The 26,201-nt window shown below is 42.6% G+C and overlaps 1 long non-coding RNA gene across 5 annotated transcripts in view; it reads left to right on the top strand.

Moving 5' to 3' along the window:
• Nucleotides 1–26,201, top strand: part of LOC147272627 (uncharacterized) — a 208,066-nt gene that overhangs the window by 121,981 nt on the left and 59,884 nt on the right. The window lies entirely within an intron of this gene.

The raw sequence follows: 26,201 nt of genomic DNA, 5'->3' as shown, positions 1-26,201 counted from the left end.
AAAGAACAGTTAATTACATTCATGTTAAAGTTTTACTACAGTCGCAGCTTAAGGAGGTAAATGTACTTTTCTCAGAAAAGTAAGGTCCGGCTCAGTAAAGGTTCCACCTACGTCAGTAAATACTTTTACTTTATAGTTTTACGAGCATGCTACTTCCAAGTCACCTCCATCAATCCAGGAAAAAAATGAATAAATAACCGACGCCGCAAAATATTTCTGACTTCAGACACTTTGGTGACTAAAAGTGAGTCTTATGTAACACGTCTAAATCAGGAAATTTCAAGAAGATGAGTGCAAAAAAACAAGTCAAAGCTGAGTGTCTCCAAAAGAAGCCTGGAGAGGAATCGTGGGTATGAGGGAGGACGGGTGTGGCTTTTGGACACAAATCATTTGTGATGAGGGGTATTCAGTTTTGGACACAAGGTCATCCCTTGATGTCCCTAAACCCCTTCTTACTCATGCCTTTAAGACTGTGTGTGTGTGAGAGTGCGCGCGTGTGCCCGTGTGTGTGCTCGTCAGTGGGGTTACTCATGGGACCAGGGGTACTTTCAGAGACAGACAGCGTTAACTTCAGTCGACACACACACACACACACACACAGGCACAAACACAGATTAATCTCTGTCAAGACTCGAAGGTCCCCGGGACACTTTGGAACTAGTTTGTGAGCGGAAGGACACAGGAGGACATGTGGAACTCGCTAACCTGACATTTCAAACATCATGATTAAAGTCAACACTGAGGTCACGTCACCTTTTTATTTTTTATTTTGTTCCTGGGAATTTAGAATTTGGAGCTTAATGGAATGCTGAAACATTTATACCTCGGAGGGACTTGACGGTCTTCCCCCCTCGTGAGCCGAGGGTCACGGACGCTCTCAGGATGGACTCCTGCACTCGTTTGTGGGATTAAGCAGGGAAAAAAAAAAAAAAAAAGAAATGCAGAAATCGCGATACGTTACAGCGGCACGTGTTACCTCAGCGTTTGTCACGTTTAAATGAATGATTCCATCTGAAACTGAGAAATGACTCATTAAGGTCTACGTCTTACATTCGTCCTTCGCCGCTGCTCTGAGGGTTAAATCTCTCCTCCTAGGTCAAATCACACCAATCTACCTCCCGAGTGAAGGATTCTGATTAATGCTTCCAGTCCTGGAGGCTAATCACAGCAACAAGCAGGGTTTTTTTTTGGGGGGGGGGGGGGGTACATTTAGTTTCTGAGGCAATAAAATAATCCAGTGTGTTGGTTTGTTTGGGTAGAAGGTTACCATATTGAAAAAAATATCAAGAAAATCCTGAAAACTATAGTTTTATGGTGGGGGTCACGGTGCAGTGGTACTGCTAAAGTCTGGTGACTTTAGCCAAAACACTTGGCTTGGGTTCAGAAACGATCATCGGTTCGTTTTAAATGAGCAATTGTGCCAAAAGAACGATTATAAAACATTCTAGATTCTTCACTCTATGTTCGTCCAACTGACCCCCACCCACCAAACCTGCTGCTTGACACGTTGTTCTCCCTCCGTATTGCCTGATTTCATCGTGGTGTCCGTCTTTTCCCCTCCAAACCTCCAGTTGATGTTCTCCCTATGTGGCACGTACTCACACCGTGTGGTTCCAGTGTCAACTTCATCCTATTTCAATGTAGTTACATTTATTCATGTGTTTCTGGAACGCCTGCCTCATTTACTCAGCTTCACATAATAGACATTTACATTTCCATCTCCCAGCAAATAGCCTCTGCGTACTTATTGTAAAGCTCTGAATGTATATTTGAATATATTAACTCCACACATATGCTGTGTTGATTTAGCATACAGAGCCAAGAGTTTGCCATCTGCTCAGTTTACCGTTCCACAGAGGACGCAAGAACGTTAACGATGGTACAGTTCCGCCGCGTGTTTGATAACGTGTCATCTCTCTCTCTCTCTCTCTCTCTCTCTCTCGTGTTTGTGTGCGATTGTCACATTGACTCCGAGACGACTCGTGATTCCGCCTGTGTGCTTCCCGCAGCGCTACTGAAGGAAGAGCTGACTCATGTATAGCATGGCTGATTAGCCGTGCACCTGTGTGTGTGTGTGTGTGTGTGTGTGTGTGTGTGTGTGCGCATGTGCGTGTGTGTGTGTGTAACCCAGAGGTATTCCATTCTGCCCTTGACCTGAGTTAATCTGCAATGTTTAGTTCCTAAATTAGGCTGAGAATGACCTAGACATTGCTCCTCCCGGCCACATGTGAATGTCCTACCCCCCCCCCCCCCCACACACACACACACACACACACAAACACACCAACAATTACAGCAGCTAAAGTGACTGACAGCTTCTATGTTGCATAAATTAAAAATGTTCAAGATGTTGGTTAAATGTAGTTTATAGATAACAAAATATGCCAAGAAATAAATAGTACAAGTACATGCATACACAGTGAAGCCTTGGCTTATTACACCTCCCTTTTTACCAGAAGACTATATATTCATCTCTATAATGGTGTACTCACAACAGGAGGAAAAAGAATACAATGGGTTTTTTTGTTCCAAAAAAAATTCCATTTTTTTTTTATGATTGCCTGTTTTAACATTTATATTTAGCAGGAATTTAACAGGAGTCACATGTTCTCTGTAGTTAAATAATGAGTCCCTCCACCCGTCCGGTGCTGCCATGTTGTATTTCATACCTTCTCCGACAGAAGCAGCTAACGAAACGTTAGCACTACTAGCTTGACGCGGTTTAGCAGCCTCAGAGGGGTTTATGTCGCTATGTGGCACGTAATTAGTTTCATATCAAGCCTGATTCTCAATTGCAGGTTATATAAATAACACATGAGAAAGTACAGTCACGTTAACATTTTTCTTGGTAGCGTTCTTCTTTGCCACATACTCACCTTCTCGGCTTGCTGCCACTCAGTGACGTAGCTCCTCCCTCGCCGCGCAACGTACGGAGAACTATGATGTAGACCATACAGAAGCAAACATTCTTTAGTAGCAGTTGGTCAAGCTTTCAGGGGTGGAAAAAAGTACAATATTGCACAGTAAAAGTTGCGTAAATATACAATGTTTGTAAATATAAAACTACAGATATTAAATACTCATGACCATCAATGTATACTAGCTTGAACTGCACTGTACTGTATGTTTGTTGCTTTCGAATATCCTTGGGCAAGAAACTGAAAAGAAAGCATGCTTATACCGTAACGTACAGTGTGTCGTAAAAACAGCCGAGATTTGATTTGAAACCATTTTTTCTCGTTACATCATCTCTTCGCACAACAGAAATCCTGCTCTTGCAATTTACGGCCGAGAAAAATGAAAATGTATTGCACCTCGAACGTGTAAAGCTGCTCTTCCTTTAATATGACAGATACTCAATAACGCCTCTGTCAATGAATTTATTTATTGCAACAAAACGTATTAACAGCTATGTTTAAGAGTGTGTGTTATTCTATCTCAAATAAGGCTTGTTTTATGGTTCAATATTCAAAGCTGTTGTAGTTCAGTAATGAACTGAGACGTCAGGATATTCTGGGAGAAAAAGAAAGCAGTAGCGCCGGAGGCCTCAGTTTCTCGCTCTGGCCTTTCATTTTGCTCCTGTGTTGGAGTTCTCCCCATCCAACCCTTGAGAGATCTAAGAAAACCCTTCAGGTGACCTCACAACCTGCTGCTTTTCATGAGCAACTCACCAGAGTTGTTTACCACCCAAAGCTGCCAAGTGATCCATCAGCAGCCCTGCAAAATCCACACACTGGACCGAGATTTCAAACATTAAACTCTATTTTCTTGCAAATGATTGTGACATTGAACCTCTCTCAATTAGCCATCTGGGGGTCCGCAGAGGAGCAGCACTCACAGCCCCCCTTCCCCCCCCAACCACCATCACCACCACCACCACCTTGTTTGCCAAATCCTCACCATCCGTCTGGGCTCTCCAGCTCTTTACTCCCAAATGTCCTTCTGCACTTGATAAGAAGCACTCGCCGAAAATGTTTGCAAATCTGTCTCTCTGTGTTTGTCACAGCTAGTGTGTGTGTGTGTGTGTGTGTGTGTGTATCTCTGAGAGCCCCCGACCGGCCGACTGTGCCGTTCCTGTAATGTAAAAACACTGCTTTGACATTTAACTTGCAGGAATTCTACCGGGACGACCAAATGTTTTTCGCAAATACATCGGGGCAGGTACAGCTGCGTCTCTGGCGACAAAGCTGAGTGTCCTCAGCGAGACATCAGGACAGACATTCTGGGGCAGTTGCAGGCAAAACTGGACGTTTGAAGCGGCGTGAAAGGAGAATTTCAGTTGTCAGTCTGCCAAAAAAAAACAAAAACGCGTTTTTAGCACAATGTCAGGAAATTTGCAGCCATATTTTTGGTGTCAAATCATGCTTTTAGATGTTTCTATAAAAAAAACAAAAAAACACAAAGGTTATTTTGTGTAATTTTATTTATTCTTCCTGGAGACATGATTATTTGTTGCTGCGTTTTGGCGTGGCAAATTCGTCAACAACGCCGCAAAGCGTTTCGAGTGAAATGTCGCAGCCTTTGCGTCCGCGTTTGAAGACAGACTGACTGGCTGTTTCCTGCTAAAACAAACCGGAGAAAGGCTGTGCGACATCTGGATATTTGCTGGTGTGATTGCCTACGCAACTGAAAACAGGACACACAGTTCAGATCACCAACTCAGCTCATTTCTGCTCTCAGAACTGTGGTTTTTAGCTAAATGGCGTAACATTCTAAGTTGCGTAGGTCGGAAACGCAAGCGGCGAACTGACTACGAATCGACGCATGCAGCCAGGAAAGTAAGACATCACATGGCATCGAAAGATGTGGGCGTGGCGGTTGTTTTGCTGCAGGGATCTCGTGTTAGTTCCCTGTCACAAGAGGACTCGTAAAGACTCAAACAGATGTTTACTGCTGGTAATTTGACAAAAACAAGTCTCCAAGTTTGGTTCCAGTTTAAGCCTAATGCTGAGCCCCATATGCGGCCGGAGATTGAGGCAAGTGAGCGACGCAGCCTCTGGTGTACCGGCCCACTCTGGTGTCGATAATATAGATCCAGGATATGAGAGCAGGTACTGTGGTGTAAAGATGGCTGGAGCGTGCTGTATCATTGTGATCAGAACAGAATTGTACCTCGGGGGAAGAGGCATTCGCACTGCAACAACATACGGCAACAATGGTGGAATCTAACTCTGAACCCTTAGGGGGTCTCTCCACTGCCTAAGAATGGGAGGGGAGTGGTGAGGCCTTACCGATCAAACAATGTGGGACAATGGCAGTTCCCTCCTTGCCGGCGAAGGCAGATAGGAGTTCTCCTCACCCTGCTCACCTTCCCTCCTTCCTATTGAAGAGTTATTTTAGTCGGGAGGTGGACGGTGTTCCGGTTATCTTTCCTGGACTCAGTGAATGCCGGCTTGTAAGGAGCTCAGATGGGGACGTAACAGTTTCTTTTCAAGCTCCAGGCTCCGGCTTCAGTTTAGATGCGATCCTTTTTTCTTTTCTTTTTTTTTTCATGAAGGTGCATTTCCTGAAATGGTGACCTTCCTCTCACGCTAGAAATATCCCCCAGCTCCACAAGTCTGGATGCAGAATTACACGTGTCACGACATTTCGGGGCAGATTCGTTCAACCTAACGGAAAATTTTAATTTCTAACTTTTTGAACGTTTTCTCGGTTCTCAGACCTTTTTTTTTTTGTTCTTTTTGGAGGTGATTGTCTCTCGCAAAAACTTCCACTGAGACTCAAGGATGAGCTGAAAATATTTTGGTGGCCAAAGGTCCCCGTTGCAGACACATGAAATATTTCTACCTCTTTATTTTGACACAAGTTGTACGTTAACAAACCTGCTGATGCGGACTTAAACCCCCGGGAGCATCTGATTCTTTATTCCTAGAGATTTTTTGATGTCATGCGTCACTGGGTTTCTGGCAGCTATTTACTGCTTCTGGGAGGTTTACAGTGGACCAAACAACTTCACCCGCCGATGATCTCCAGCATAATCCACTTGCTATATCGCTCTCAAAGAGGGAAAAGGGCACACATTAATTCTGTCTGTATATTTCTGGTCCTGATGCCTTATGATGATCACCATCGGGAGTTTGCACATCTTATTTACTGCTGCTTTGGCAAACAGCTCCCTCTCTAAATCTCGCTCGCTGCCTTTTTATACCTGTGCACCTGATAGTTCATGAATAACTAGTGCTTTAAGATACAGAGAGTGGATTCGGCGAGGCATAAATTTGAAGCTGAGGCTCAGTGAAAGTCATTCGTCAGCCATCACAGACCCTGGCCTTTTGCCATGCCACGAGAAGCACCTCACCCTTCTCTCTCTGCCTCCCTAATGAGGGCTATCTTGCCTGCACATAGCCTCATTCCTCTAATGGAGCCGCTGAGGAGGATTCTAGCGGCGCACACACTCGAACACCACACTGACAACATGGTTAAGTAAATGGATATTAAGTAGTAATTTATATTTAGTGGGAAGCAAGCGTTTTACAGTGCAAGGTTAATGGAGTCACGAGTTAGTAAAAATCTTGATGAACAGTGGGTGGAAATGCAACCTAGTGTGACAAAAACACACAAGAGGAAGAGCTGGGATATATGATCGCCGTCTCGCTGTGACTCCACAGCTGCAGGAGATTTAAGGAGGTTCTTCTGTACCTTTTCTGAATGTGAGTGGTGTCAGACAGACCTGATCCAAAATCTGATGCTCATGCGTGGCTGTTTTTCAAAGGCAGGGCGAGTTAGAAATACTCTCCAGGAAGGATATTTGTTACAGAGTCCACAACATGCTGCATGTCTGTAATTGAAGGTGGAAGGACTGTGCATGAATCACAGTCGATATTGATTCATAATTAATTTGCCAGAAATGCAAAGCTCTCATCTCTGTCTGCAGGCGTTTTTTTTTTTTTTCTTCCTACAAGATGGAATTTCAGCAGCAGCAGCCGCAAAGGCAGGAAAACTGCAGCGTAAATATTAGTCAACCCTGTCATGCTGAATTGTGTTGTCGATCGTCCCATACATGCTAAATAAGTGCAGTTCAAAGTGATTGTACACCTAAAAAACATTAGTTACCTTTCGAGTACTCACAAATGTGAGCTGTCGTGAGTTCTTTTTTATTCACCGCTGTGTTTGTAAATGCAGAAAGAGCCAGCCACGTATATTTAGCGTGAAGCTAGTGGTTAAAGCTAACCACAGCTAGCTATATATATATATATAAACATCAGTATCCAAGCTCACAAATACATCATGTAGAATAATCCATATCCTCTTTATTCATGGGAATGCTGAGTAATCCACAAACAATGATTTGAGCTAAAAACAAGCTAGCTAGAACCTTCTTCTTCTTCCAGTTCCACGCTACGCTACAAAAGCAGCTAAACAGCAAGAGAATTGGTTCAATTGTTGTGGTTTAGTACAGAAGCAGAAGTAAACAGATGTTTTTAGACATCCTTGTTGTTAGCCATCTATTAGCTTTAGCTCATAAATATACCTCGATGGCTTCTTCTGCATTCTGTGGTCATAAAGAAGTGATGCAAGAGATCAAGGCATCTATTTGGGAGTGTCTAGGATAGCTTTAAGATTATATTCCTGACTGCACAAGGAGACGAAGGCACCTATGTACATTCAAAGTACGATTACTTCCTCAGCAGAGGGGGAAGGGACAGATTACTGCTTCTTGTGCTACTGAGAAAACCTACAACTTAGCCTGACATCGACAGACCAAGTCAGATCTGCCAGTAAAAGTAAAATATGAGCGAGGAGCCTACAGTTTGGCTTCCATCCAAACCTTTCTTCTGTATTTTTGTGGCCAATAAGGCTATCAACTGATTGCAATCGGGCCAATGAAAGCCATTAAATATGGCTGGAAAAAAAGGGCAGAGATTTGGAGAGGCAGCCACTGATGGGAACCACACGGGAGTAAATTTATGAGCGCAAGAAACCAAATGGACACAGAGGACGAAGAAATGAGGACGAATGAGGGGAAGTGTACTTGCAACACAAGTACTTTGAGGTAAATTTAGCACAGTAGCTAATATTGCTGGGCAGAGTTTCTACTTCCTTGTGCACACAAGCCACAGTAATAGCTCCATGTTTACTGTGTAGACACACAAAGACCATAAAGACAGGATTGTTGACAAAAAACAAACTGATAGATTGTTGCGTCAAATCTGCCCTTCTGGATTTTATCTTCTAACCAGCGTGTGATTTTATGGCCAGTTTAAACTGCTTGCAAACCCTGAGGCAAACAGGGCACTTGGGCCCACATTAATTTCTCTGTTTCCCTTACCGTCTGTGCAGGCTCACACCCGTACTCAGGGCTTCATCTTCCATTTATTAAAAAAAGGATCCATGAACATGTCTTGGATGGTGATAACTAGCTTTTAGTATTCATCATCATTTCGTATAATGTGACTGTCACATTTGGTATTTGTCATTTGATTTTTGTTGGTATTCTAGTCCACAATAATCCTCTTGCAGTGCTGCCACAAACATCAGCGGCTCAACAAAGAGAGGGAAACATCAAAGCCGGCATCAAACACATCGCTCCACAAGATGCGTGACACTCTATATGACAATTCACCCTTTTATTGCTGCGCTCTTGATGCGTAACCTAAAGCCTTTCCACATGGGAGGCATCGAACAAAAGGCAAAGGTCAACAATTCTTATTTTCGAAAGAATAATATCAGGATGCATATTCTCTGAAAATGTATATGTACCTTATGTAGTAAATGGCAGTCAAGGAGCATCAAATCACCAGCTCAGAGATCAGAGGACGGAAACGAAATCTTCACAGCCATTCAGGCTAAATCCAGGCAACACAGTAGCTTAAAACTGCCAACCAACACATGCATAGCTTAGGTTTTCATCCCGAGCGTTTATTTCTTTGGATCAGTCTGAAGACATGGAAATGAGTTTGGTTTCTTGGTCTTTTTGAATGGGTTTTTCAGTTTGACGTCTGAAATAAGTTCTGTGGTTCAGCTTCAGATGTTCAAACGTTGTGTTTACGTCCTGTGTTTTATGTGTGTGGAAGGTAGAGACTTGAGCATGGTTCCTTGTAGTTTGTAAGCACAAAATTATACCAAATTGGGCCCCTCTTCCCTGATTCAATGGCAAGAGAAGCGTTTGACACCCACCCCTGACAACATGAGGTACACTTAACCTCAGCTAGCACATGCTAACTATCAGCTTGGACCAGCAAGCTGATAGTTAGCAAACTCTAAACGTGCTCAACAATAGCCTCAGTGAGGCTGTATTTGCTTTTCTTTGTTGGTCCATGCGCATCCAGCTTTTTTATAAGGAATGAATTTCATGTAGTTGCCGCGTTTTATCTGCGCCCAACCTCACGCGTACAGGAAGTCCATATTTTGTTTCGTAATGAAAATGCCGCAGTCTTCACCTTAAACACTTTGTACCAAGTAGCTAAATGACACGACAGGTTGTCAGTGACAGGAAGAGTCATCCTCCTGAAAAGGAACAAGTGCAAAGCTTGCTGTGGCGTGATCCAATTTCGAGTGATTGCATTTATCACTAGATAAGTTTTTGTTTGGTAGGATACCGCTGAGCAAAACATCAAAGTATCAGGAACTCCCTGTCGTGATTTTAGATCCAGTGTAAAAACCCCAAATCCTTTGGTCAAAGGGATCCCTATCGATGCCAAATTCCTGGTAAACCAACCAAAATATCCCTTAGGCACTCAATTAGCGTCCAAATAAATGTCTTGTAATAATGTGAGACCTCAAATTATTCACTTCCTTGGGAAACAAGAGAAAAAGCTACATCTCCACTGCTCTGTTACCATGGATACGCCAGCAGACTTCCTTCTTATTTTGCAGCCCAATTGGGGGGTGGTTCTGAGAGCATGTATAGCATGTGTGTCAAAGACGAGTTTGTAATTGTGTCAAACCTGCTTTGCCACCTGGACCTGCATCGCTCCTTAGTAGAACAATTATCTCTGAGTGATGAATAAGCTCCAGCAGCAGATTGTCGTTGGATTCACAGTTGGAATATTTCTACTTTGCTGCTGCCAGCGTCTTCATTGATTTCACTGATGCCCTCGAGAGGCCTGCAGCCTGTTCCCTGGACACCACTGAGCTAAATGACATATTTTACACCATTTCTGAGTCAGAGGGAGAGCGATAGAGAGGGGAAGGTGCTGTGGGGGCGGAATGAGCTTGGAGTGCCAAGAGTGTTTCTTTTTGATTTGACAAACATCAGGGTTTCTAGTGCATTTGCCTGAGCATGAGCATATTCTGGGTAAGAATTGGAGAAAGTGTGCCAGTACACACTGATAAATATAAATGAGAGCAGCCTTTTTTCTTTTTTTTTTTTGCAGTCTTTTCAAAGACCAAAAGATTCCTGCGCATTTTCTAACTTTTTGCGACTCGACCTTCTTTTTACAGCTTTCTTCGCTCCTCTCCTGCACACCTGTCTAACCAAGTAGGTGTGCCAAAGGTTTGTTCACAGACCCACGATGGCCTGGACATGTGGAGTTTGGGTGGTGTAGCTGGGCCACAGTGTATACATCCATGTCTTTGAAATGTCTTATTTCATCTATTACTCTTGCTGCTATTCACTGAAAAAGTAGTACATTTCCACAAGACATCCCCCAAAACGGAAATTGTTGCATTCATCATACCAACAATTCATGATAAATGCATTCGTAGCAAATCACGAGGCTTGCGAGATGAGGCCTTGAATCAAGTCGACATTCCTTGTAAACGGCGCACAAGTAAAGTTGGCTCAGAATTGTCTGAGAAAATGACGAAGTGCGACGGCCACTCAGACTCGCTGTTGGACAGTCACGCTCTGCCGCTGCTGTCTGCTTTAGGATTGAGCCCTGATTTACACCTTCAAGATGCGTGTGTTGCATCGTGAGCGAGGAGGGATTATTTTGTTCCACAGCATCAGCTGAGCTGTGCTATAACCTTGCATGAAAAAAAAAAAAGTACAATTCAGAGAAAAATGTCTGACTGCAATGATTCTAGACTGCAGCGACCGCTGCGAGCCGGGCGTTACGCATCGTGGACAGCCCTGCGTAATAACAAGCTCTCTGCGTGCCACATCACTAAAATGACTGATGTGAGAGATTTTCAAGAGTGATGAATGGAAGCCTTTTGAGGGGGATGGTCCTCTGCTGTAGTCCCTCCATGATTTCCCTTGTCTCTTTCCCAAATTCGCCGAACTCTTTCGGATGCTTTTTAGTGCCAGCCCAGTGCTTTAATTTGACTGAGAGCAACCCTGATGGATAGAAGAAGGGGCTGGTTGAACAGTTTAACGACCCCTGCATTAAAAAGTCGAGTTACAAAAGGGGAGACACATTCATTTGAATCTCCTGGACCCATCAATTCATTAGCTCCCCGCTGCCATATTTACACACACCATTTGTGTACCAAGCAAGCAAAAATACAGAGAATTAAACAAATGTGTTATTCACAGCTGATGGATGATGCTGTGCGAGGGTGGGAACCTGCAGCGTGGGATTTAACGGCGAGCCTGGAATGGAGTTGTATAGTGGGGAGTGAGTGGAAGGATACGAGGACTTGGCTCGGGATGAGAGTCGTACACCCGTAATGGATGCCAACTGAGGGTAATCATAGCAGACACAGAAATTAGTCCCATCAGTACTTGGAGACTATGAAATATGGAAACGGCCTCGTAATAAATTCGCCGGCTTTAAGACATTGGAAAAAATCTCCGTTTTTTTTCCTGTTTTTTTTTTTTTTTTGCCTGTTTGTTTCACTCCAAGAGGCTCCGTGCTATTTAGGAGACGTATAGCGCCGCCAATTACGTGGGTCTCTTGGTGCTAGTCGCAGTGTAACAGCATCAAACGCCGGGGTCTTTGAAATATTATCATATGGGACCACCAGGCACTATGTGAAACCACTAATGGTGTTTAAAAAAAGAACAATCTGCTGCAAATGTTCAAAGAATCTTGCAGATATCTGCTTCCATTTTCAATACACATTCAATCTGTGGCTTTATGACTGACGGGTGGGCGGCAGGCCAATTAGGGACGGATCAAATCTGCGGAGATACATCTGAGTCATAACTGATTGCACTTAAATACACATTATTACACGTTCAGGTCTTCCAGACTGACTGATTCTAGCTCATCATGATGGAAGTGCTGGAAGTTATAATAACCTTCAAGCTCTCACCAAACAAGTTAACGCCCTCCTCCTCCTCCTCTGTGAGCACGTGCATCAGAGTCCTACCGCAGCTGCTTCCTGTTAGCATACCGCCAACGGCTCTTGTCCAATTCCCAAATGTTTGGGCGGTTGTGCAATTCCCCAAAACTCATTTATTCGGACGATTTCCCATCCCAAACTGTAATGACAGCACAGGCTAAGGTGGAGTTTATGGCCTTGTGTTCTGTCTGGTCGAGAACGGTGTCAACGTTCCGTAGTTCATCCATTTGAGGGGAACGTGCAGACTCATTGGGTCGTATCTGAGGGCGGGAAAACAAACAGGGCGATGTCTGACGTTGATCTCATCTGTCACAAAATATTTGTGTGATTTTTAAATTTTAAAACCCACGGAAACATTGTGACTTTGACACATATTTGCTGATTTCCAGATTATTCCCTAAAAAAAAAACCAACCCCATGAACTGGGACCTGTATAAATATAGGACTGGTTTAATATACATTTGCCCAGAAATGAATCTGTATATATTTTGAAAGCTCAATATCTACTGATGATGTGCCAGTACCTTTGGGAATCTGCTCTACACAAAAAGTAGCTGTGTCAAAAAGTCGGTAATACACCAGAAATAGAAAATGTGAAGAGGACGTAAGAAAAGCGCATCTAGAGAAGGTAGAAGTGGGGATTCGGACTGCAGTGGGTGCATTGAATCCCACATTGTCCTGTGCACTGGCCTGTCATGTGAGCAATACTTCACATTGATATAACCTCCTCGTCTTATTACCTTTTACCCGTTGGTTCTTATTTCACACCGGCATCGCTGATTTTAAACATCAAAAGCGCAAACGTTGTCAGCCACATTGGTATAAATGCAGTTCAGCAGAGGAAGGTTTCCAGGTCCAGACATGAACTCCTGGTCGTGGGAGGATGTTTCCACCGCCGCTTTAATCCTACTTTAAGGGGAAGGTTACGTGTTATTTCCATAACTCTTTATCTATTTTATTTCGCAATTATCCAGATTTTTGTGAATGTAGGTTCTCTTGATGTACCGAAACCACTTGATGTCACTAGATCCTAACACGCCGATGCTTTAAGCCATCGGGCTGGTATGGAAATATTCACTCCACGTGTGTGTAGTGTAGCAGCGAATAATACGAAAACATGTCATCACCCTGAAGGGTGCATTGACTCTCGTAACACAGTGAAGAAGTGTGAACACTTCCCCAGATAATACCCTCATCAACATTTTGAGCTTAAAGATGATGTGTGCAAAAGTAGAGAGCCTAATTATGAGTTGGACTTGTACAACCATTCACAGTTGGATGGATTTCAACTGTACTTTCACACAGTTTGACTAATTAACGTCACTTAAATAAGGTCTAGCATATTTTTTGAAAGGTAATTATATCATTTTACGATTCACTGACCAACTGTCACCACTGAGTATAAATTAGTTCTTGTCTGCTTAATTGTGCTTCGGTATATTGGGCAGAATGTAAGGAGATGAAAGATCCAGAGATAGTTCAAAGTTTTTAGACATCAGGCTAAAGACGATATGCCCCGGAGGGACTAAAGTACCAAGTTGAAAGAGCATTTGGACGTTCAGCTTTGTGGAAAAAATAGATATCATGCTTTAAGTTTTGAACCGGCACGACAGACAGGGGTCTACTGTGGTGTCAAAAAAAAAAAGAAAAGAAGAAGCCCTACAAACGACTTAAATCTGTGTCACCGTGCAGCTTTGTCTTTGTCAGTTTCTCATCTTTTCATCATACTGCTGCAAAAATGTGTGATTCCAGAGGATCAGATGGATTTTCTCAGGCTAACCTCATCTTCTTTGATGCTCGTAAAGGACCAGTGTGTCAGTGAGAGGACTCTCGTGTTGCCATGCGTGCCGACTCATTTCGCCTGTCCTGTATATCACTTGTGATGTATATCATGCAGTATTTTTTATTTTTTTTTTAAACGGTAGATCGGATTCAGTTTTTTTTTTTCTACTGCCGCGTTCAAAATAACCTCCGCTAACCAACAAAAAAAACGGCAAAAGTAACAAAAGTTTTAAAAGCTACACTCAGGAGTAGATGAAGGCTTGACGGTCCTTCTATTTACCAGCTCAATCACTTTTTCTTTTTTTTTCAAGTTGAAGCTGATTTTTTTTTGCAAGATTTTTAACAAGCAGCATGTTTATCTAAAATTATGATGGAAAAAACACATTTTTATCACACCACAAAGTCAATAAAACTATAAAAATACTAAATTATTTACGCATTAAAAAGAGAATAAATTTGAGACACTTGGTTGAGCGCGTTAACATTCGACTGCGGTGTTTTGTATGAATTTCTTTTCAAGGCTCTTCTTTTTGCAAGGAAGTCACACATTCGTCGATTAGTAATTAAGGAAATAAATAAGCCAAAATGTACTCTTGTTTCTAATCAGGTGCTGGACTTTTCCACTATGAACAGGAGGTGGTTGACGTGGACGTTTACGTAGGACAACTTGACGCAATTAACACGCGAGCAAACACGTCAATTGCGTTTGAGTGATCGCGTTTTAACCTTAAACGCTCTCACCACATCACTGGAGCATCATTTCTTAGGTTAGGAGCAGCCATTTTGCAGTGCTCATCGTGAACTATTCCCATGCTGTCAACTGAACATAATTAGAGGAAAAAAAATTCAACGGAACCGTTTCGATCAAGGGGGCGGCACGGTGGTGCAGTGGTTCGCTCTGTGGCCTCACAGCAAGAAGGTTCTGGGTTTGAGTCCTGGCTCCATCACAGGATCTTTCTGTGTGGAGTCTGCATGTTCTCCCTGTTCCTGTGTGGGTTCTCTCTGGTACTCCGGCTTCCTCCCACAGTCCAAAGACATCAAGAGGGGACGAGGCTGATTGATTCTCTAAATTGACTGTAGGTGTGACTGTGAGTGTGAATGGTTGTTTGTCTCTATGTGTTGGTCCTGTGATGGACTGGTGACCTGTCCAGGGTGAACCCCACCTCCCGCCTGTAGATACTGGGATAGGCTCCAGCCCCCCCCCCCCCACCCTTACTAGTGAGGAATAAGCGGAAGACGACGTTTCGATCAAGTAAGGTAGCTAGAAAGCATTTATTTGGCAAATGATGTGCACGTGTTAAAACTCACAGCAGCAACCGATCTGTTTGCACGCACGCAGGAGAGGTGACAGTCACCCGCCTCATCCACGCGAGGCAATTGGGACAGCCTTTTTCCCCGGCTCGGTCTTACTTGGCTTGGTGCCCATCAGGCCGATGCCAAACCTCCATTACTGCCCAAGAATCAGCTGTCGACGTGTCAAAAAGGCCTCTGAGGAGGAGCCATCCTCTAAAGTGCTTTTCACACCTTTTTTTTTTTTTTTTAGTTTTTTGTTCTACCTTTCATTTATCGAGTCTCGCTCCCTGCCAGCCGGAACTTGATACCTGAAGATGGAAGGTCTCTGTGAATCTCTGACAGTGTCTGTCACTGGATCGCATCACGTCGCTTTACTACTTCTAAAAGGCAGAGTAATAGAAACTTGAGAAACTTAATGTTCCAGCTGAGTGAGCTCTCCCTCCAAGAGGAAAGTTAAAGGACGTCCACAGGGAGGGTGTGTGTGAAAATACCTTCATGGAGGAGAAAAAAATGTGACGGCAAAAAAGAATATATGCTTTCTGCTCAATGTAGGAGGGGAAAGCTTAATTACTATTTGATAAGTTTGAGAATAAAGCTGCAGACGGTTAAACCTGGCTATCGGCGCCTCGTTGTCTGTTGCTGTAATTTGGTGTTGGCTGTATTCAATGTTTCAGTCCAAATGGTTCTGTCACCAGTGAATACGGCTGGAACAAAGAGCTCAACTCAGACTGAAGGTTTCCAATTATCTTTTACCTTGGATGGAGTCATTTCAGAAAGAAGACGGGGAAACAATTATTCATTAACGGCACCGAAAGGAGTCGTGACTTTTGGCTCAGTAAAAACCCTCGACAGCTATGATTCCAGGCTCCAAGCAGCATACGGGAAATGACTTGATTGGGGTAAATGGCTGCGTGTTATACGCCGTTGCACGTTCTTGTTATCAGTCGTGTATATTAATTTTGATACCTTTTATTTTTGCACTGTCATAAAGTAGCCACTCAAATCGGTGTGTATTTTTATCCACGCTTAAAAAAAAAAAAAAAAAGGTCACCGCGTCCCATTGGGTGGACAGCGTCGCGTGGTTGAAGCACTTTTTTTCGTCATTAACGTCGTTGGATATCAAGAAGTGGACAGAACACTGAGTTCCGATACATCAGGGGAAGGATGGGAGTTTTTACAATAATGAAAGCTGGGTTTTTTTTGTGGTTTTTTTTGGTGCATTTTCTAGGTATTTATAACATTCCAGCAAGACAAATAGTGTTGTTTGACGCGGCAGAACAAGTGCTACTTTAATGGATTGCGTTCATTTACTGTGAAATATCACCTCAGTGATGAATAGACTGGCCCTGTTTGTGATAAGAGGTCAAAAGCATATAGAGTGCACTACAGCAACCATGACACTGACTGAATAAAAAGCGAGCTAAAATGTGAAGATTTAACGACACTAAAAAGTTGTTTCATGCAGCTCTAACACAAGCTTTTATAACCGTTAAGCAGGATTGTCGTCAGCAGTTATTAATTAGGCCCGCCCACACTCACATCTCTGCTTACTGCTTTTGCAAATTGAATTCCTTAGCAAAGGAGACTAAAATAGGATCTAAGAGCAAAAAACAACGACTAAAAAATCATATTTATTATAGAAACAAAATACCCTAGGAGCATATTTTCCTTCCCTGTTGTGCAGTTTAAAACCTTGTACCATTCCTGTCTGGAATTATGCTAGTTAGTCAGTAAAAGGCTGTGAATTGTAGAAAACAAATCTCCAATCACTCTTCCTGGTGTAAAAGGCAAAGCAGCTTCTGTCAACTGCGCACATTTCATTGCAAATGCGAGATAAACATTTGCTGGCCCTGTAAAAGCAGAAAAGTCTTTCGATAAAATGTTGAGTCTTTCATATTTCTTGCTTCAATTCAAATGCAGTGCTCCAACCAAAACAAATAATACACTTCTTGCTACAAAATGAGCCAAACATTAGAAATTCAAATGTCAGTCTTTGCAAGTTGGACTCTAATTATAAACCTATTTTGGCAATTAAAATAATGACAAAATGACTTGAACTGAATGAGACAAGCACATCTAGTGCTTAAAAGTGGGAGAGAGACCATATTTGCACTTGTCGATTCAGGAGTAAGTGGTCTCTGGCTGGGCTGTCTGTTGGATGGCATTGTTTCAACTCTCCATGTCATAAAAATCACCATGGTGACAGGTTCATTGTAAGAGACTCCGCTTCCTCGGCTCCCAAGATGGTGGAAAACCACTTCATTGCTCACTTGTGTGTAAACACGTAGCTGAAAGGAGTGTGATTTCAGAGTGCGTGGCTCTAATTAAGCCGCATCAGAACCCTTCTGCAATCACTGTCAGCGGCGCCGGAACAGGACGAGTCGGTACTGCCTCGCCATTTGCGGGACGTCATTTTAATTGCAAGCGGTCACGTATAAACAGATCTGGGTGGTTGCCAGCTAATCCGCTATTCATTAATCATGCACTGGCCTATTAGGAGTCATCCATTATTCAATGATGTGAGGGCATTAGTGATGTTGGGGCCAGTAGCAGTATATGTCATGAAAGTGTGAAATTACGGTGCAAATAGTGCCGTCTTATGATCACGGTCATCTTTTTTCTCAGGAACATGCGCCAAGTGCATCCAGTAAAAAGGACAGCAGAGCTACAGTAAATACATAATTTACTCCTACAGTTTGTCCCCATTATATATTTAAATTGCAGATTTATTGAGAAAAACACAAGAACGGCGTCTCATCCTTCAGATGAGCTCCGTGCTCGTGCGAAACAAAGCTAAACGCCGTCCTTGGCACATTTGCCCTCATGTTTCAACATTTTGTAAATTTCCCTCATGGGATTACTCATGTGTCTGTGTTCATGAGTGTAAGACACATAGAAGACACAATAATATGCAAAGTGTTACAGGCGATTTATTCAGAATGACAGATTTTTTGAAAAAAAAAAAAAGGAGAAAAAAAATGCTCCATATCAGCAAGTCGTGGTTGTCCTTGGGAGGGGAAAAAAAACAAAAACAGAAAAATTAGTCTCTCGGGTCGTCTTAAAGGAGAGCGTCGACTATTTTAGGAAATGTGCTTTATTGTAAAATTTCACCGAGCCAGACAAAAAAATAGATCCCATTCTGTCCTCTGTGCTTTCTTTAGTGAGCTGAGACCCAGCTGACAGCGCGTTAGCGTAGCGCAATCAATGGTCGTCTATGGAGATCTTTAGCATACCATTTTCAAAAGTCTCCCAAATGTAATGTAATTTTCTCCATCTTCTTTTATGATCGCAGCAGTGCTTCTAGTTGTAGTTGTAAACAAACCAATAAATTGTAGGGCCCCCAAGGATAGGTTCTCAGTGGGTTTCAGCTTGGTCAAGGCTGGTAAAAGACGGTCTCCAAACCGTAGCTGAGGAAATGCCCAATCCAGTGTTTCTCGCATTATTTTTTGAGACTGTAGTTGATGGCCTGCTGACCCCCTTGGGGGGTGTGGGGCCATCATCAACCACACGAAAACATCGCGCAAAATGAGGTTAAATCCCGTAATCCGGTGCACTTTTGAGAGCAGATTGAACATTAGACAGAAAAATGTGTTGCTGCACCGTTTAACGCATTTATGACAAAAGGGAGCAATACACAATATAAAAGACTTAACCACCAAGCATGAGAGACAAGGGAGTGACTGACACAGTAAATACAATGCAAACAGAAAATGAGGAGCAAGTGGAGATCTTTGTGCGTAGTCAATCCTTAGCTGCTGAAAGGAATCACCGTTAGCTAGGATCGGATTACCAGAACGATGATGAATTCTGCCATACCGTTGGATGTCACGCTGATCAAGATAAAACCGCGTTATGCTAGTTTATGTTACTTATCGCTTACAACGCTTTCCCTCAACTCTCCTGTGGGACAGACGCAGGAAGGAAAGTGATTTGTGCGTGTTTTAGCACAAAGGGAGGAGGTGGCTGACAGTCAGATTCTTTGCTGAGGCAACTGTGCACACAACGTTCAACATCTTCACTGGTTGTAAGAGGTGTAGAAATGTCGTTTTTGTCTCGTCACAAGATCACGGCGGGGTGAATAAGACGATGACAGGCCACCGGAGTCTACGTTTTAATGGAAAACCCTGCTAATCCTCTGCTATGACTTTCCTGTGGTTTACAGCCACGAGGTGTCACGTGTCATAAACGTCTGTATCGTTTCTGGCATTCGTGACCTCTCTGATTGTTTTTCTTGAAGACAGTCTCCTGCATAAAGTTTCCTTGCAACTTTAAGGGCTTTTCTTTTTATATTCTTTCAATCACTTTTTAGCAGAACTGGTTCACTCAGGCTCCTTTCATCTCCGAAGCTCAAGATTGGAACAAACGTGTTTTTAATATAACACCGAGGACGTTTTTCACGCCTTTGTCACAATCCATTAAGACGAGCGCGATTCATTTTAAGCTTGTGCTCCTCATCCAGCCTTAAATCAACTTTGGCTTCCTGTTTCCCGTTACTGTGTATTTGTATATCTCTTGCTAATAAAATAGCACATTGATATTGATGGCAGTCTTGCAAAGGGAATGGCGTTTTGGGATTTCAGTGTATACATGCATGAATTTATATTTATGACACAAAAATATAACTTGCACTCACAGATATTGTCAGACTGGAAACAAAACACCTGGGAACACCAGACGAAAAGAAGTTTTGGTCGAGATTCCATCAGCATATTTTGATGGGTATCGTGCCAGAAAATCTTAACGGGAAACAGCAAAAAAAAAAGAAAAGAAAAAAAACTCCTTTATTTTCGCTTGCTTGAGGTGTTTGTTGCTTGAGCTGCTGATTCAAATAAGCTCTGCTGCAGCAAATCTGCAGGGATATTCTCAAACTTGCTCTCCAGACACCAGCAACATGTCCACTACAAACTGGATTTGGAAAATAATTGCAACTTGTCCAACTGAAGTTAAATCCAGAGGACATTTCTCCGTGTTTTTTGCGGATAGACGCTTTTTCTTCTGCTCGCTATTCCAGCCGCCATCTTCTGGTGGCATTACTTTCCATATCCTAGTTTATTCGCTTCAAAGCAGATGATGAAAACACACCAAATGTGCACAATTAATAGAACTAGTGGGTGTCGTAAAACTCCAGCAAGAGCATATGGCAAGTTCCTGTAAGGAATTAGAAAAGGATTACGGGAGTCCGCTGGATTTGTCCAAAATTGATGACTTACACGGCTAACAATGACACTGTTTACCAGGGCTTTTCTCTTTCTTTACTCTCAGTAAATCGGAATGTCATTTGCTTTTAGAAACAAAACCAGTGAGTTGTCACTTCCCTGCATTATTTTCCTAACTCTCACTTGGCCAGCCCCACGGGTGCCATTTAAAATAGCCTTTCAAGATTGGGCCTCTAATCCTTCTATCCTATCCTATTACTGCTGCTTGTTTGAGGGGATTGTTGGTTTGTTGAAGGTTGTTTGTGTGCATGTGTCCCCTCTGCATTCAACCCTTAAGTGCTTAACATAATTTTGAAGTGAACTTCAGTAAGTGTTTAATGGTGATATGCTAATTGTTTAATATGGAGGGGCAATGTTATCAAAGAGTGATGTATCTAAATGTTTATTATTCCAAATTCTCCACCGTGCAATCACAAGCAGACAGATGGATTAAATTAGACTCTTCGAGATGCCTCCAATGTGTGTTAATTATTTTAGAGAGAGGCTTTGTGTGCCTTCAAGTACAGTGGAAGGTTTCAGTATTTCAATGAGCAAAAGAAGCCAGTTAATTCAGTGTCAAAATTGCTGCCAACCACCAACGGTCAGGGTTAAATCACAGACACGGGACGGCTTATTAAAAAAAAGAAAACAACAACAAATCACACATTTTAATAAAGACAAAAGCATGTAAGCACAAGCCGAGATCCAGAAGCACAAAAGGAGACGTACACAAACATGTGCAAAACACAAGCAGAAATATACAAGGATCAACAATTGTACAAAAGCTCAAACAGACACATCAACACAACCCAAACACATGAACACAGGCAAAAGGTCACAGACGCAAACAGCAGCGCATTAACACAAATCAAAACACATGAGCAGAAGCGAGAGCGCAAATGAAAAACAAACAGAAGAGCACTGATGCGAACAAAACCACATAAACACATACAGAGGTGCATTAAAAAGAAACACAAACCTGCACTGAAACAAACAAGAACACGCGGACACCAACAAAAGTGCACAAGAACAATCCAACGCAATAAAATCCATAAAACACACAAACACAACAGTGCAACCCCAACACAAGCACAAGTGCACAGATGTACACAAAAGCACACAAAGCAGTGATGTATATCACAAACAAAAGCACATGGGCGTCAACCAAACATGCGAGCACAAACAAAAGAGCCTTGGCACCACGAAAAGCGCACAATCGTGGACACATTCAGCACAACCCCTACACCCAAACACACATGAGCACACAACGGCACCTAAGTATTCATGTAGTACACGGCACATTGCTGTAGCACATTTTTCATTTCCTTACAAGCACAATTCCACAGCACCCGCATTTATCACTTCCATGCGAGATGTAATACACTCCCCTGGTCCCTGTGGTCCCACAGCCAAATTTCATTTTATCCAAAGGAGAACAGCACTTAATAATAAAGTGGGACACAGTCATCAAAGCCCGGCTGAATACGCCAGGACGGCCAGCCAATCCTCGCTTGGCAAGACCCGTTCGCTGATGTTTTTGTTCACTTTTTCGACTTTTACTTTCATTTTCTTAATCATTTAAAGGTTTTTTTTCTTCTTTTTTTTTTCCCAAAGGACGGTGTCAGTGGCCCTTTACTAATCCCGTGACCCACCTCCTCCTCCATATTGATTTTCTCTGACTCGGGAGTCTTGACTGCAGATTCTCTCCCTGCCTGGGTGTGTTTGTTCTCTCCCACTCTCTTTTTTACCGCGTCCACCTTTCACGTCTGTTAAATTACTGCATGAGCCGCATTGTGCAGCGTGTGAATCCAATAGCGCTCATTGAGGTAATTGCAGTTCATTCTTGGAGGACATCGTAGTGTGAATCAGGAAGGACAGGGATGTGACGGCTAGTACAAATACAAATTTTAAGAGATATTTCGCGTACGGTACAGTATGTCATCCCATGGATCTGTAATATTTACGAGATTGGTCTCCCATCATGCCTCTCTGCTGTGTTGTCATTTTTGTTGAATGGTTCTCGAGGTACGGGTCAGCGGTTCATGATTTCACTTGGTAGACCGTGAAATGAATGCAAAAAGCGTGAGGGTTTTCACTTTGTGTCATCACAGTGTTGCTCAATTCTTTGTGGACGTCTGATTTCTTTTATGAGCGAAAACAAAAGGTGACGATAGACAGCGGCTCCGTCAACGCCCGTGTTCACCGGTTGTGTTGCTGGATCTCTGTGGGGATGCGTGCGCATTAGCAAGAGAGAGGATGTATCCACTAGAATTGATCTGCCTCGAGAACACAAAATCATGACATACGTGAGTTTTACCAGCAGGAAGGAGCGTGCCTCATGAAAGCAAGACTTAAATCGAAGGTTTGTTGAAGAAAAAAAGGACAACTTTCAAGCTCAAACAGCATAAATTTGGTCTATTTGTCCAGAATGGTGGTGTTTTCTTGTAGAACATTGGCGTGGAACCGACGGAACACGCACCAAACACCAGCCAGGGATTTAATCTCCAACTGCATTATAAAGGAACATAAATCCAACTTTAAAAGTATGATTTAATTGGGGCTTAACGTGTTTGACTGTCTGTCTCTGCAGTTCATATTTGTCAAAGTATTTCAATTAAATATGAAAAGTATCTTTGTTTCTTTTTGTGTCGGAGAAACTCTGAACCCATTCAATCACCAGTTCCCTGAGGAAAGTCGATCTTGTGTGTCTTGTTGTTTTTTTTGTGTGTGGAGGTTTTAGGTTTTTATTTTGGCCTCGTGGCCAAATCAGATCACCTAGAACTTTCTTTTACAGACGTTGCAATCAAATTCTCGGTAATCTTTCCCGAATGTTCCAAGTAATCTTCCCAATAATTAACAGAACTGTGTACTAAAATGCTGCTAGCAGGAAGTGGAGGCATGTCGCTAGTAAAATGAATCCCCTTTTAAACAAGCAGATGTAGCTTAATTGCTGCTTTAGCCCCCCCCCCCCCCCCCCCCCAAAAAAAGAAGCCAATTTCCTCTTTGGCTGGAGGTCTTGCTAATTGCTGACAAAGGCTGCAGCCGTTTTTGAGGCAGCATTTTGACAATGACAAAGAGAAAATTGTTTTTCTGTGGCAAAACAAGCTAGTTCATTACAAAGAGTGCTTTGGGTGATGTTTGGAAAGACTTTATTCAGAACGGCTCGATCTGCTTTGACATAAATAGATATGCTCTACAGTTGAAAAACTCAGTTTGACCACGAAGGATAAAAAAGTTAATCCTGCAACTCTTCATATCCCATCAGATCAGTTTGTTCCAATTTTTGGTTTCCAGCTAAATGTGTTTTTTTTACGTGAATATTCCTCAAAATGCATGATTCTACATTTTCTACCACAGTTAGTTTCTTGAGCACGTTAGCAAGCTACGATGCTAGTAGGACTGTTTCAACGCAAGATTTTTTTTTTTTTTAAAGTCTGGGCACAAATTTGAAGGATTTATGTAAAATCATCAGGAAATTTCGTGTCAATTTATGAAAGTATGTGTCTGCAGTGCGGTGGATATCAGCGGCTTTAGCCACATCTGGGTTAGAGATCTGTCGTCATGAACAAAACCAGGAGGGAGCTAAACCCAGCGTTGACAGTGACAAATAAGTGCTGCATTTTTTCCATTTCCTTCCTCCATATTTTGCAACTCCAAACAAAAAAAAGACATAAAGCCCGCATAGGATGACAAATTATTCTGTTCCATGTTGACAATTCCATGATGAACTTCAGTACTTCAGGTTTAGTTTGCAGAACTTGATTCCAATGAGCATCTTAATTGAACCGACGGAGTACAACCAAACTATTCATACCAGAGAGTTTTGAGTGTTGTGTTTCAGTTTGGAGAGACTGCAGTCTAGACAATACATTCCAAATACATTCATCGAACTGAAAATGAAAACTGTTGTTGAGCTGTAAACAAATTTTACTGCTCCTTATAATATTCTGAAGTCGTCAGAACAGTATTTTAGAGTATTGTCAAGTCAGCTGGTTTTACAGCTCATAGTTCATAATTGTAGTGGACTTTTACCATGAATGCCAAACCCGAACCTTTGGGAAGTCGGTATCTGACTGAGTTTGGCCAGTTTTAAATGCAACTGCAATGTGACTCTGAGTTATTGTACCGTATGATAAATAAATAAATAGAAGGTTTCTGCTTAGTAAACAAGGAGAGAGATCCTGATTAGAAATCCCCATTAGCCCGTGTGGCTGGACTCTTTCAGAACTGTCTTTTCCCAAATGTAAGCAGAATAAAGATGTTTTTGCCACAGTCTGTTAGCTAGCCTGAACTTGGGTGTTTTATTTGCCTTGAAAGGTGTTCGGCTTGTAGTTGCTCCTTTTTCTGTATAATTTATTTTACCTTTCCTTCTCCATCTCCCCTACCTTCAGTTCAAAGTAAGGCTTGTTTACTTCCCTCTGTCCCTAATATGATCCTAGCTCACTCTGCTCGTCTTTCCGAATTTCCATCTCGACTCCTCCGTGACCCCTACACCTCTTTTGTCTAAGCGGCGCTCCGAAGCTAACGCTCCCTCCTGTCCTCCCTTGGCATCTCCCTTCCCGATCTCCCCTGACTTCCATAATTTCGTCCCCTTGTTTTCCTCCCCGCCTTGTCATTTTCATTACCTCCGTGGCTCTGTTTCAGTCCTCCTCCTCCTCCCCCACCTCCTTCCTCCATCTCGGCCTCATTTGCCCCCTTTCCTTCATTTAGAGACTTCTTTAAATAGCTCACATCGCCTCCAGCAGGTTGAAGCTGCAGTGCTAATAAATGACGGCGAGTGAATGTGAACCAATCATATGCATATCAGATCACACAACATGGAAGCTCTGCTTTTGGAGAATTGTGACATGATTTGACATGATTTTGCTGAAAAGACATTCATAGAAAGATAGCTGGAATGTGTGTGTGTGTGCGTGTGCGTGTGCGTGCGTGTGTACGCGCTTCCAGTCCATCTTATTCCTAATTCCATTTCATGCTATTCTACTCTTTTTCCATTCACCCAGTGTGAAAATCAGTCACAATAATGGATTGCAAAGTCCTGGTAATTTTGCACATTACTTTTGAGTCATTGCCTTGCATAATGAATGCCTGCTAATGCACTATTTTTTGTCCTTTTAATTCACCACAAAGAATTAAAAACGCTCCGCTGTTATGAATCACTGCAGCCTATATTCTGAGCATACCGTGAGCAGATTTTCTCTTGGAATGGAAGCATATATCTCTGAACACACACACACACACACATATATATATATGTATATATATATATAAAAGCAAAAAGTGGGGGTGGAGGGGGTGAAGTGTGATGCCTTTATTTATTGTTAATCTCCAACCAGCAAGAGCCGTGCTCTCTCGTAACAATGTCATCATCTCAGCGACTCTGATATAGCAGCTGAATACCTGATCCAATATATCTCAAAGGATCCATCTGGCTATTTTCCTAGAATTTGTCCTTATTGTTTATCTCTATATCAGTTTGCAGAGAGCACTGCACTCTGGGGGTGAACACACACACACACACACACACACACACACACACACACACACACACACACAGAAAGAGAAATCCCTGATAAACACGAATAAAGCTGGGTTCTGAATGAAAAAAAGAAAAAGAGGAGGCAATAGCTCGATTACCCTGCACTTAATCTGTCACTGAAATTGAAATCGAGCAAGACACTGCACTGAATCTCCGGCGGCTCCACGGCGGCTGTGCTGCAGCTGACCTCTGACCTTTTGACAAGTCTACAATAGGAGTCG

The sequence above is a fragment of the Aulostomus chinensis genome, chromosome 1 (assembly GCF_037954235.1).
Source record: "Aulostomus chinensis isolate RoL2024-O1b breed Wild chromosome 1, RoL_Achi_v1.0, whole genome shotgun sequence".
NCBI classification, from domain to species: Eukaryota; Metazoa; Chordata; class Actinopteri; order Syngnathiformes; family Aulostomidae; genus Aulostomus; species Aulostomus chinensis.
Note: the sequence above shows the minus strand (reverse complement) of the source record. Positions and strands in the feature narration are given on the sequence as shown.